The sequence below is a fragment of the Zootoca vivipara genome, chromosome 7 (assembly GCF_965207765.1).
Source record: "Zootoca vivipara chromosome 7, rZooViv2.hap1.1, whole genome shotgun sequence".
NCBI classification, from domain to species: Eukaryota; Metazoa; Chordata; class Lepidosauria; order Squamata; family Lacertidae; genus Zootoca; species Zootoca vivipara.
The window spans coordinates 37428677-37442711 of record NC_142590.1 but is presented as its reverse complement, the minus strand read 5'-3'; the positions used below and the strand labels follow the sequence as shown (position 1 = coordinate 37442711).

At 40.4% G+C, this 14035-nt stretch overlaps 1 protein-coding gene across 2 annotated transcripts in view; it reads right to left on the bottom strand.

Annotated features, from left to right (window-relative positions):
- Window positions 1–14035, bottom strand: part of DAB1 (DAB adaptor protein 1) — a 206900-nt gene that overhangs the window by 174701 nt on the left and 18164 nt on the right. The window contains exon 1 of one of the 2 annotated variants that reach the window (XM_088673998.1): window positions 953–1071. The exons of the other annotated variant lie outside the window; for it this stretch is intronic. The gene's annotated coding sequence lies outside the window, so the exon portion shown is untranslated. Of the gene's footprint in view, window positions 1–952; window positions 1072–14035 lie in introns of those variants that run through there. 2 annotated transcript variants of the gene reach the window in all.

Here is a 14035-nt window from a genome sequence, read left to right as displayed (position 1 = left end):
GGACCCCTTCATTTTATCCATTTCTGTTGTCCATACAGAAACACAAGAACATATTAATGTTAGGGACTCCATCTGGGTAAACAACCTAAATTTCTAATCTGGATTTCTACTGCCTGCGTTCCAGAACAATGCTGGTATTTTCTATATAACCAATTAAAATCCCACAATAATGCAAATCAAAGAGGGAAAATTCTTACTACCTTTTATAGCTTTTTATTATTGCAAGTTACAGCAAAGTTGCAGCAGGGAGATCTGTTTCTAGGATTTCACTCAGTGCTCTTTAAAGTACTTTGTAGAAAGAAAATACAGCCTCAACATAATTTGTTTTCTATAACAGCATGTTGCCCCATCTTTTAAAGAAACTTCTGTCAATACTTTTTTTCTTATTGTATTTTAAGACTGCCTTCCAAAAACTATAATATAAACTTTAGATGATGTTACTTCAAACCACTGTCAACTCAGCGGTGCAAATTCATTTATTACAAGGCACTGCAGTGTAGTATACAGTACAGCTCTGATGTCTTTGAACATGACTGTTTTTACTTTTGTTTTGAATCAGCATTTGAAAATTGTTCCTATTGATCTACCATCTCAGCCAAAATGCATTTGCTTTTGTCACCAAGACAAATAAAAAAACAACAACAAGCAAATAAAAAAAGCAACCTGTGAATGTAGTAAGGTAGTTCTCATCTCACAGTCAAAGGGTGCAAAGAAAATCTCCACGGAGATCAAAACCAATTAACCCACAGTCCTTTCGGTTCTTATGACTGCTCTGAAAGTCAAAAGGTTTGAATGTACTGCATGTAGTTTGAGGAGGAATTCTTCTACGGTTTGGATTTTTGAAAGGACATCACCTTCTTAATACATTTGCTAGGAGTAGTTTGCACTGATTGTGATCAATGTTTTATTCTGCACTGGTAGCTGATGAGGGAAGAACAGGCCATATACTTACATTCCCCACAATGCATCATTTTTGCTGCGTCTCAAAACTGGCAGCAAGCGGGCACATCCAATAGTGTATTACTTCCTTCTCTCATTCATGACGGTGTCACACACAGGCTCTGCGATTCTGAAAAAGAAGCATTTCCCAGGTTCTGAGGACAGAGGTTTCCCAACCAATCCATCATGCTTTGTGTGCTAATGATAGATTCATGCATAAGAGACACCATAAGCAGTGCAAGGCAGCAGGCATGAAAAGGAGTGAATCAACTGTCAACGGTTGCGATCTGAAGGACTGCAAGGCTGTGATTAGAATTTTCAATCACAGCTTCCACAATTCATCATGTTATTCAGGAAAGGATGAAGGACTCTCCTCTCCCCCCCCCCTTTTAAAAACGCACACACCAGAAATGTTCCTTCATCGTTTCTCTCACCCAGCCCCCAACCTCAGTATTAGCATAATAAGTTTCTAGGACACGGGGTTGGGGTGGAGAATACAAAACTTGCTGGTTTACATGAATCTGCCTTGAGAACGTATTGGCTACTTGTTGTTTGCAGGAATAAAAACCCCGGAATAATCTCTTTAGGCACACTGATGAATTTTGGCAGGAATCAAGAAGCAAGAGTCTCCCTCTTCTCTCCCTTGAGCTTCAAGTTATGTACCACATACATGCAAAATTCCAACCCAATGACCCTGGGAGGGTAGCATGAGGCATAAAGAAACATATCCTCAGAATTTGCTTACAGTCCTCCCACAGATAATTTTATTTTACGGTCTTTAAACAAAGTTACACATTATTTTTGACATCTGACCTAATTTATAAGGAGGTATTTAATTTATCAGGCATCATGGAGATAACACAGAATGAGCATATACTATGCAGTTCCACTAACCAGGATTGTGTGTATTACATGATTCTGCTGCTCAGCAATGGAAAGAGATTTGGGGCACATGTCACGATGCAGTGACATCCACAACCTTTGCAAATTGGGCAAGCAATAGTATACCGAAATCCTTGTGCCATCAGAGTCTAAAGCAGTGTTTCTCAACCAGTGTGCCTCCAGATGTTTTGGGACTACAACTCCCATAATCCCTAGCTAGCAAGACCAGTGGTCAGGAATGATGGGAGTTGTAGTCCCAAAACATCTGGAGGCACACTGGTTGAGAAACACTGGTCTAAAGAGCCAGAAGCAGTTTCATGGGTGAGTGGTATTGTAGCACTAGGAAGAACTTTATGCCAGTAAGAGCTTTTTTCACAGTAGAACAGACTCTCTCCAAAGGTGGGGATGGGGAAGTTAGTTGGACTAGGCAGCCTACAAGGTTCCATCCAACTCAATTGTTCTACCTGCTCTTTGGGCACAAAGTCTGGAAGTTACATCTACCTACTAGTTGGCTTTTGCCTCAGTGCCTGCTCTTCCTCTTGGAGAAATAGAATCTGCCCAATCTAAGGAACCTAAATTATACTCCTAATTTAAAAGCAATATGGGAAATACACAAGTAGTGAATATATATGTGAATGTACACAGACAATGAATAAGGGGAGGATACTATTAGTTGTGTCAGCAGATCACAGTAAAGACATGACTCCTAGACAGACAAAACCTGAGGTCTCGCTCAAGGCAGTATTTTTTGACAAATCCCCAGGCTGGATTTTACGACATTCCTGTGGAGTACAAAACACCATGATGCATGGCACACATGTTAAGATTTTTGAAACAACTATTATTGAGGTAAGCTGACATTACTGTGGAATTCATAAGCTGCTAAAACTTTGGAGGCATATTACAGAACACGGTTGAGAATTACTTCAACCTGTATTCTTCCTGTAAATCTCACAACTAATCTCTGCTTTAGTGCCCAAACAAATGTAAAAATAGCCTAAAAATGGGAATATCTATTTCTGTTCCCTAGAAAATATCACTTGCAGGAAAAGCATACTACAGATACACAAATCCTCCCCTTTCAAATAATCCTTCAGTCTAATCTTCCAGGGACCTATTTTGATCTTTCCCTTGGCAAGCAACATCCCTCAGCATTTTCTAACTGTTCCAGATCTTTTGAGCAAGAGGTCAGCTGTAATTCTGACAGCTAGCAAGCAAAACATGTGTGGATAACTATAAAGGGGGTTGGATATTAACATATTTTAACCCAGATTGACAGTTGAGTTAGTGAGATTATCATTTCGCTGCTCTGCCATGGGCCCTGATATTTAGTGAACCATTTCAACACTCTGTCAGGGGTGAAAAAGCCATTGTTGTTGGCAGCAAACCTCTCTTGTTATTGGGAGGAAAGAGGGGGGGAGTTATCAGATAGGGCTACTGTAATCAACAGAAATAGAAAACTAACGTAAAGCATGGAAGAAAAAGTAGAATTAGAAATCTTAACCAGTATAAACAATTGCTAATTAAAAAAGAAAGGAAGGAAGGAAGTCACAAGTTCATGTTTGGACGCTTTCCATAGATTTGTGGAGTAGGTTGGGCTTTACTTTCATAGCTGCCCAGGCACTTACTGAATATTTTTGCTCAGGCAACTCAAAACATGTTAACAAAGTTAGCTGCAGGGGACCATGTATGGGGCTGGCACCTACTGCTGAAAGAAGATACTAAACCCCTCATCAATAATAATAATAATAATAATAATAATAATAATAATAATTTATTATTTATACCCCGCCCTTCTGGCTGGGTTTCCCCAGCCACTCTGGGCAGCTTCCAACAAAATATTAAAATACAATACAAAACAAAAGCTGTCAAAATTCCAAAAAGTGCTCTGAGGTTGAGGTAGAAAAATGGAAGCTTCTTCCAGAAGGGAAGAGAAGCATTTGAGGAAGTGGATAACTTATTTCAGCACAGCAGTAATCCAGCTCTACGGTAGCCACACCAGACTCTTGGAAAAAAACCCACAAGGTTTCCAATCTGCTCCTCAAAGAAACCTGACAGTTATTGATTAGGCATGGAAAAATAGTAATGCTGGCAATGTAACCAACTCCATGGGGCACACAGTTGGGGTTGCTCAACAAACTTCTTCTGATGGGAATAAATTTTTAAACCTCTTGGTCATCCTTACATTACATATCATCACCACATTAGAAAATATGTCTTCTGTTGGTTTTAGCAGTTATGATGAAGGTTATATCCCCAAATGTTTTCACATGCAAGGCCAAACTACACATGGCATTAAAAATGTCTTTGCAATGTATGACTTCTTAAAACATTCTACATCAGCTTTAATCATTGCAGTTGGCATAGGGGTGGAATTTAACCCTTTTCTTCCATGCTGTAGTCTTGGGGGAAATCCTTCTTCTGCAGCTGGTATTTGCTTTGACAAAAAATCCTCTGTAGAGTCCAGAAAGCAGCACAGGAAGCTACCTTAGACCAGGCATCCCCAAACTCGACCCTCCAGATGTTTTGGGACTACAACTCCCATCATCCCTAGCTAACAGGACCAGTGGTCAGGAATGATGGGAATTGTAGTCCCAAAACTTCTGGAGGGCCGAGTTTGGGGATGCCTGCCTTAGACTAAGTCAGGTTTTGGCCCACCTAACTCAGCATTTCCTACACTGATTGGCAGCTGCTTTCCATGGTTTCAAGAAGGAGTCTCCCACAGTCCTCTTTGAATAAGTCAGTGGTTGAACCTGAGGCAATGTGAATGCAAAGCATGTGCTGCTAAGGAAGGTTCAAATTTCACCTCCGCACCAGTTGCAATCTTCATAAACTAATTCCTCTTTCCCTCTCAACTAATGCTATTTTTATTTTTAAAACATTGAGGATTGCATACGAAAATTCATTTGACATCATGTCTCGTTTGGCCAACAAACTCGCTGCCTGAAGTAGCTTTGCTTCTTCGGGGAAGGAGGGGGCATTCAATTCATCCAGAAACTAGCAGCCCAGTTTAATCAGAAAAAAAACCCACTACGGTAGTAAAAGTGGGTTGGTTGGTAGAAAATACAATTTCGAGCCAAATTACAAGTCAAATCCTATCCTGTTGTGCTCCCATGACAGCGTGATAGAGTTTGAACTCTCAATTCCATCCCACTGTGTCATCTAAGTCCTACTACTTCCTTCCACATTTTTCCAAGCATCTACTGAAAACTGTCTTGTAGGTAAGGAAAGCTTATTATGATTCACTGATTTTATCTATTCGTTGATGTTATCTACAGCAGTAGCAGTAGCAGTAGCTGTAGTATTTTCCCAACAAGTAGGCATTTCTTAATGATACTAAGATATTAGCAATATTTTTTTTAAAAAAAACAACACCTGAGCTTAACCTCTTCTGATCTTGCACCTGATAGAGAGAAATAATGGTTACAGCGGTAACAGAAGATGGTGGGCAAGACAGGATCTTCAGAGATACAACAAATCACAAATGACTGAATGCTTTCCTAGTCCTGTTGGCTGATTCATAGGAAACTGAATATATATATTTTGATTCACCATTTTGTTACTGAAAATGCTGTTCCAAATGCAGTTCACAAAGAGGAGAGTGTCTTAAATATATATTTGGCTAGATTGGCATGGCTTTTTAGCAGGTTCTGACTAACTGGGCACATTTAATTGACTCTGGCTGATTGGCTTTGATGCATAACTCTTCAGTTTTTTGAATACAGGGTGGAATCCTATTGGTGTCCTCCACAAACAGAAGCCATCTGTCAGCAGAACAGGGAGGAAAGCATATTTTGGAAATTCCCTGCACTACCAGGTGGTGGAAAGGGATGCAGCTAGAGGAGGAGAGTATGCTACCAGTGGGGTGGAACCAAATGGAGTAACACTCTGCTGCTCAAGGGTTCACAGACATCTGCAAATGGCTTTGTAGACAAAGTGAAATAAAATACCGCAAACTATTTTTTCTCCAAGTATTAAACTTAAAACCAAACAAAATGCCATCCAATGGTAGTTATCAGTTCTTACTCAAGTCTTCCAAGAATCATTTCCCCTCTCAAGTAATTGACAGCTTGGATGAGGCCAGAGATACTTGCCTGGTTCACGTGCCAAAGCACACCATAGTGCAAAAGTGTAATTGTGTGGGCTCTGAGGGAGGAGATTTGGAACTCAGCTACATTGATTTTTTTTATTAAAAAAAAGCAGTTTGAATGTGTTATAAACATGCAACACCAGATGGCGCTGTAAAGCACAAAACGTTTCTATACGGTTTTACATAGCGGTGGTTATATATATATATGACTAATTTATAGCGAGTTTTTTTTCCCTGTGTGTATATCCACCCCAAGTCTGCTTCACTATTCCTGCTTATTTTGCAGCTGTGGTGCACTGAGCAAAGCCATGGCTTGATTTAATATGAACCAGGGCTCAGGGTTTTCATCTCCTGAGCATGAGCTGCAAAAAAAAAAAAAAAAAAAAAAGTTACAGATTGTGCTTAGTTTAGAGAGAGCTAAACCACAAACCCAGGGTTCAGACCTGCTAAGCCAAGTCAAGTCAAGCAATGACTTAGCTCAGCACAGTGGAGTAGCAAAATGACTGGGGCAGAGCAAAACAGTCATAATCTTCTCCCCAGGAGCCCCCCCCCAACACACCTATGCTAAGTCATGGTTTCACTTGGCATAATGTGTGAACCAGGCTAATGCTAAGCAGTACACACATCCCTCTATAAAGTAGGTACAAGCCTACGAGAATAGATGGAAAATAGGCAAACATATTAATCAACCCTGTTGGATTTACAAACATAGCAAAACATGACTTTTACTAGGGGAGACAATAAGGAACTTTGTCTTTATTGTTGTTCAAAAAGGGGGTTACATCCCTGACCATGCTCCAAGGCAACAGCCAAACCCATGCTCCAAGGCAACAGAGGTAACAATAAAAATTTTGTCTTCAAAAAATTAATGTACCAAACTAATATTAAAGAGTGCTTGCTACCTTTCGTTGCATTTCTTTTAGGGAAAACCCCCATCATCAAGGTGTGGAAAGAGTTCACCTTGCCTTATGTGTCTTGGTAAACGGCTGTAAGACAGTTAATACTGCCAGTTCAATTGATTGTCTGCAGTGTGTAAAAATGGGACATTTTAGACTGTTGTTATTATGCACGATTATTGTGATATACAGCTCTGACCTTTCCAGATAATATCTCGACTGTTCCCTGCAGCTTACCTGCAAGAAAACGGCCAAACTCATTTCCCCTCAGGTCCTTCCTTAAACAAATAAATCAGTGTGCTCACTGATTGAAATATTTCACTACCCATCAAGTTTGCTCTCTCCTTCCATTCTCTCAGACCAGCCTCCCTGACCTCAGTGTCACAGAGCAGTGATTAAATTTTAATGACATATAGCACCCAGTGGTAAGTCTAAGTGAGTAGTTATGCACAAATAATGCAGTTCTGTATAAAATTCAACTAAATGGCTGATATGACTTTGTGTATATTTTTAGCACAGACAGTCAAGGTACTGGCAGTCCCCCTGTCCCCAACTCCTTTAACCTTTTTCTTCTTACAACCCTCCCAACCTAACTGCAAGACATTAATTTTTGGTGTCAGAAGGCACTGGGTAGAAATTTGGATCCTACAAATAATAATAATAATAATAATAATAATAATAATAATAATTTATTATTTATACCCCGCCCATCTGGCCGGGTTCCCCCAGCCACTCTGGGCGGCTTCCAACAAAACAGAAATTCTAAAACACAGAAATCCATCAAACATTAAAATACAGAGATCCATCAAACATTAAAAGCTTCCCTAAACAGGGCTGCCTTGAGATGCCTTCTAAAGGTCTGGTAGTTGTTGTTCTCTTTGACCTCTAGTGGGAGGGCATTCCACAGGGTGGGAGCCACTACCGAGAAGGCCCTCTGCCTGGTTCCCTGTAACTTGGCTTCTCGTAGTGAGGGAACCGCCAGAAGGCCCCCGGAGCTGGACCTCAGTGTCTGGGCAGAACGATGGGGGTGGAGACGCTCCTTCAGGTATACCGGACCGAGGCCGTTTAGGGCTTTAAAGGTCAACACCAACACTTTGAATTGTGCTCGGAAACGTACTGGGAGCCAATGTAGGTCTTTCAGGACCGGTGTTATGTGGTCTCGGCGGCCGCTCCTAGTCACCAGTCTAGCTGCCGCATTCTGGATTAGTTGTAGTTTCCGGGTCACCTTCAAAGGTAGCCCCACGTAGAGCGCATTGCAGTAGTCCAAGCGGGAGATAACTAGAGCATGCACCACTCTGGAGAGACAGTCAGTGGGCAGGTAGGGACTCAGCCTGCGTACCAGATGGAGCTGATAAACAGCTGCCTTGGACACCGAGTTGACCTGTGCCTCCATGGACAGCTGTGAGTCTAAAATGACTCCCAGGCTGCGCACCTATAAGAGTAAAAAACCTTAAAAATCAGAAAAAAAATACATGTTTATCTTCCTCGTAATATATGTAGATAGTGCATTATAGAAGATTATTTGTTTTTATTTCTCCAACTTAGATCACAGAATCATAGTAGAGTTGTAAGGTACCCCCAAGGGTCATCTAGTCCAACCCCCCTGCAATGCAGGAATCTCAGCTAAAGCATCCACGACATATGGCCATACAACCTGTATGCATTTCTTCAAATGAAATAAAAATGGAATGCATCAGTGTAATAGGCCAGTCAATGCAGCAACAAGGCACATATATTTCAATAGCATAAGGCTTAGATCCATATAAAACTAAATGCTTGTCAAGGCATATGAATTAATATAGAGACAGAGCAATTTTAATGTAAAGATAACAAGTAGGTTTTGATATCATTCTAGATTTTGCTTCAGACATACCCTAAGAGGCACAGGCTATGTGGGCTTATATATCTAATGAAAACAAAACACTGTATGTAATACTCAGCTATCTCCATGTCTTCAGTTAAATCTTCTGCCCACTTCTCGCCTATACATGAGTAGATGTGTTTCATAGGGAAAGTTACACACTCCAAACCAAAATTCAGTGGGCAAGGAGTGGGAAGTCTGGTTTCACATGACCAAGGAAACTAAACACGTCAAATTTATCATCGCCACAGAACTCTTAAACTACTTGGAAGGATATGCTGGAAGGATATGCTTAAGCATGAGGGCTGTCAATCAATATCTGCTATGGACCTACATAACCATGTGCAAGACTGAAGCCTGTATGGTCAGAATGTGTCCATTCCTGCAAATCTGAATTGTCTGTGATTATTAAGACCCACAAAGTCCCTTCCAACTCTAGAATTCTATGATTCTATAGGTCTTCACTCTAAAAATCCCCAAACCTGGGTAAGTGTGATATTCTCCCTACATTCCCTTCACTCTGAAGATTAAGCAGACCCCCTAATATAGCTCTTATTCCTACTGCGATCTCATTAATAACACACAACTGATAACAAATAGTTGAAAAATGCATTACACACTGCAGAAGCAATTTTTAAAACAACAACAATGCAATGTGACATTTTTGTTTCCCTTTATCAGACATCAGGTACACAAACACAAATGGGACATATCTCTGAAACTCTCCATAACATATTTTTTAAAAACCTGATACATATTTAGCTATGGTTTGGGATATTTGCTGGGAGGATAAAATGGGACGGTGGAGATAACCATATATGCCACCTTGAGCTCCTTGCAGGAAATACAGGATATAAATTTAATTTAATTAATTCAAAGTGTGTGTGGGGGGGGGAGAAAACACAACAATAAGTGTGTAATATCTGCTTCCAACTTTTATAAATTTTATTTTTCCTTAAGAGTGTTTTTTGGGGGAGGGGTAGAATTACTACATGCTGATTAAATTTTCTTACGGTACTGGAGTTAGATAGAACAGCAGGCCACCAGCTGGTTGTTATTGTTATTATTATTATTCATAATAATAATAAAATACAAAGCAGCAAAATCTTTCAGAAGAGTATTAAACCACTAGCAAGCACTTTAGGAAATACTACTGCTAGTGTTTTAAAGGGTTTATCCAGCTGAGTTAGTCGATTAGCAGACTGTTAAATCATTGTGGAGATGTGTTTGGAATTATAAATATCCTTGTGTATACTCAGGAAATCTTGGAAGAACACACATAACCTCACTTATCTGTAAGGCCTGCATAATATCAAAATGTTTAGAAAATCAGCTGTTTAATAAACAGAAATTATTTGTAAATCACACACACAGTTATGCATGGTTATATGGGCACACATTGTGGATTTAAATAGCCATGGTTTATGGATACCAGAAGTTTAATCAAAGGCTACTTCACTGCAATGAAAAAAATAAAAAAATAAAGATGATGGTATCCTACTACACCCATGGTGAATATAATTTTACACTTGTCATTTTTTCTGATACTGTGGGCTACTTTTCTTATTTCTAGATTTTCTGTGTTGTATTTTTTGAAATATGCTGTGACATATAGGGGAAAAAATGATAAGAAATGGAAAGACGAAATAGGCTCCATTTATTTTAAGTGGGTAATTTTCTCTTGTGCAAATTTTGCAGGATGCCAACATGAAAATATTTATTTGCAAATACTGTTTGCACGTGGAGACCTTTTAACCACCCCCTAAATAAATTCAGACAAGACTAAAATTTTGGTTTGGTTTTTGGCAGAATTTAGGCCACGATTTTATTGATTACAATCAAGTGAATGGTTGCATAGGCTCTGGCTCAACTAGCTCCCTTCACCCTTGCAGGCAGTGCTGACCCTGGGCACCAACCATAGGTCAGCCCCAGGTGAACCCTGGGACAGTGCCAAGCAGAAGCCCTGCTAGGCCTCCACCCAGATGTCCCCTGGACTCAGGCTCAGGGCACAACCCCTCACAGGGAGTCCGTGGATTCCTTTAGAGGAATACCCAACACATAGGGATGGCTAGAGCGTTCTGCCACCCCATCACCTGAACCAGAGCCTATCCGCAACCTTATAAGTTGTGGCGATTTGTTACACGGCAGGCGAAACCCAAATGGCACCAGCTAATCAGTCAAGTGGGAAAATTCCTGCTGTGTCTCTGTCCCAACGGCAGGCAACACACGACAGCATAGCAAGGTCAAGCACACAAGCCCTAAATTTAGGGAGAGGTGGGCGGGTGTTCCGATGCACAGAGCCCCAAAGAGGAAGCTCAGGGACACATGCATGGGCTTAAATAGAGGTTCCTTGATTGCTTTGACTGCTGGCGTCCCTCTTGCCCAATTGCTCCCAAGATCGAGGGACATCCAATAGGGTGTTGCAGCTATCCAAACGTTCCCACCCACAATACTGGTTGTCAGGTCGCACCACAACACGTGCCCTCTTGTTAGGGAGGACCCAGTTTATGAGGTTATGAAACAATAAAGTGGTTCCTCACACACTTGTTCCAGTGACTCTACGCAAAATCTTATTTGATTTATTTATTTATTCAAATTTAAACACTATAAAACTAGATAAAAGCATATTTTGGTAGAAGAGGTAGATAATATACTCCCCAAAGGCTTATTTTTACAGCATTCAGCAACCGTAAGTTATGATGCCAGCAAGAATGAAACTTTGTCCCATGCTGAAATTAAACCTCAATTCAAATCTATCATCATTACAGTTAGTGATTACAATTTGCAAATCACTAGTTAAAAAGCCAAGTCCATGGGGAATTTTAATTTTACATCTTGTAGCAAAGTGTGATAATGCTAAGAGACCCATGTAAATCTTGAGATTCTGGGAAGATTAGCTTGCATTCATAACAACCCTTGGGCAAGAGATAGTGAAGCTGATGTATGTCTGCAATATTTTGATATTCAGCTCTAGCATCAAGGCTTTAAGCTTGAAGATGCCCCCAAAATAGCAGATATGAAGAGAACTCAGAACCAAAACAGCACATTGCATAGTGAAAACCATGCCACACACCCCGCCTTAACAATTAACCCACTAATCCGTACAATTAACCCAATAAATATCAGGGATCACAATGAGCTAAATACCAGATACAACCTGGCTTGCAAGGATAGCTCAGCCAGTAGAGCGGGTTTGAGCCCCATGTTGGGCAAAAAGATTCCTGCATTGCAGGGGGTTAGACTAGATGACCCTCGTGGTCCCTTCCAACCCAACAATTCTACGATAGGTAGTGCTGAATGAGAGATGGAACTCTGACAAAAAGTGCCCTATACAGGCACAGGTTTTGATGAAACTGAACAACATGAATGGACACAACCCAAATTTCTTGAGATTCAATGTCCTTCCTCCCTCCCCTCCAAAATGCTTCTTAACATTACATTACAAAAGCGAAGAACAAGACACAATACTTCATAGGGCACACCAGTTCCCCTGGCTTTGCCTTACTGACCTTCCTTTCCTGCCTAATATGGAACTGTAAGCCTGCAGACAAAGCCAGTGCTATTTTTTCATTTCTTCACAACAATGTTAGGTGCTTTATAAATAAATACTGTATTTATTCTAGAATAGCCAATCTACTACAGAGCATCTATTGAAAATGCCAGAACCTCAAGGATCAGCAGATGACAGAACCAAAGGAAAATTGTTAGCAGGCCTACTTCAATAAAGAGGCTTTAAAGTTGTGGATGTGATAAATAGTTGCATGCTTACTTTTCTCTGCTTCAAACTTGGATTACACCAGGTATCCTTTGTAACTGGCTGCTGTACCGTAAACATACAAGACGTTGAACTTTTGAACCGTGGCACAATGGCTTGCTCTCAAATGGTTTGCTATCAAAGATTGAATTAGGGTAAAATGCTCTTCTTCTTCAAAAACTGTCAAACAAGCTCACTATATACAATTGCTTCACATTCCTCATGGCATGAATAGCAGGGGTCTCACTAGACGGTAATGTTCTATCAGCATTATTATTACACAATCATTCAAACCCAGGAACTCAGAAATTAGGACTTACCATTAGGATTCAATTGGAAACATACACTAAAAAATAAAAAATAAACTCTAGATTTCAGGGGACCCTACAAACACAGAAGTAAATAATATTGGAGATTTAGCAATTCTCCACACACCTGCATAGGCACAAGTCTCACTTGAATTCAGTGGGGCTTACTTCTGAGAAGACTGAAAGGAGATACGATAGCCATCTTCAAATACCTAAGGGCTGCCTCATGGAAGATGGAGGAAGCTTGTGTTCTCCTGCTCCAGAGGGTAGGACTCAAACTGATGGATCCAAGTTACAAGAAACGAGATTCCAATTAAACACAAGGAAGAACTTTCTTAAAGAGCCGTTCGACAGTGGAATGGACTCCCTTGAGAGATTGCGGACTTTGCTCCCTTGGAGATTTCAAAGCAGAGGTTGGATGGCCATCTGAAATGGATGTCTTAGTTGAGATTCCTGCATTGCAGGGGTTAGACTAGATGACCATCTATGATTCTATATGTCTGTCATTGTGCACACTAATTGGTAATATTTTTTTTTTGTCCCCAACCTGCCTTCCTTTACAATCAGCAGCCATGATTGTATTGCAGTGGAGTCACGCCATGACTGGGAAAGCTTAAGGCCAATTGTGGTTTTATGGTCTTCCTAATCACCAGCTTAGTTTTCCAAAAATGCAAAAGCTCCATCACTGAGGGACACTGTGGGTAATAAAAAGAAGAAGCAAAACAACAACAACCCCTAAACCAACAATCATGGTAGCTTCTCCAATAACACAAGAACTGCTTTAAAAAACAAAAACAGAAAACAACAACAATTTAATGGAAAGGTAGGACTTCCAGGGCATTGCATTTGGGGGAAACTAAGGTGACTGTTGGCACCCAGAACAGCTGGGTGGGCAGTAGGCTGTGACCACTCTTGAAAGACCTGTTTTACTGGCGTGGTGCTGATTATGTAGCCTGGGAAAATACTAGCTAATTTTACATTGCAACATGCCACACTGATCTAAGAAGCACCCAGCTCACAACTCTCTCCACATCTACAGTTTCACCACCAACACATTCTTGGGAGCTGGAAAACAAGGAAAATAAAAAGTGAAGAAATACAGTTGTTAGTGCCAAACCCTAAGTCATTGCCTAATTTCCAGTTTAGCAGAAAGCCATGAGAGATATTGCCAGGGAAACTAGTATTAAAAATGTGCACCTGAAATAAGGATTCACATTTGGATTTTGAATACATTTGCATGAAGTTTTCTTTCACCTTAGTGTGAAATACATGTTTTTCTCACTGCATGTATCAATAATTTTCATA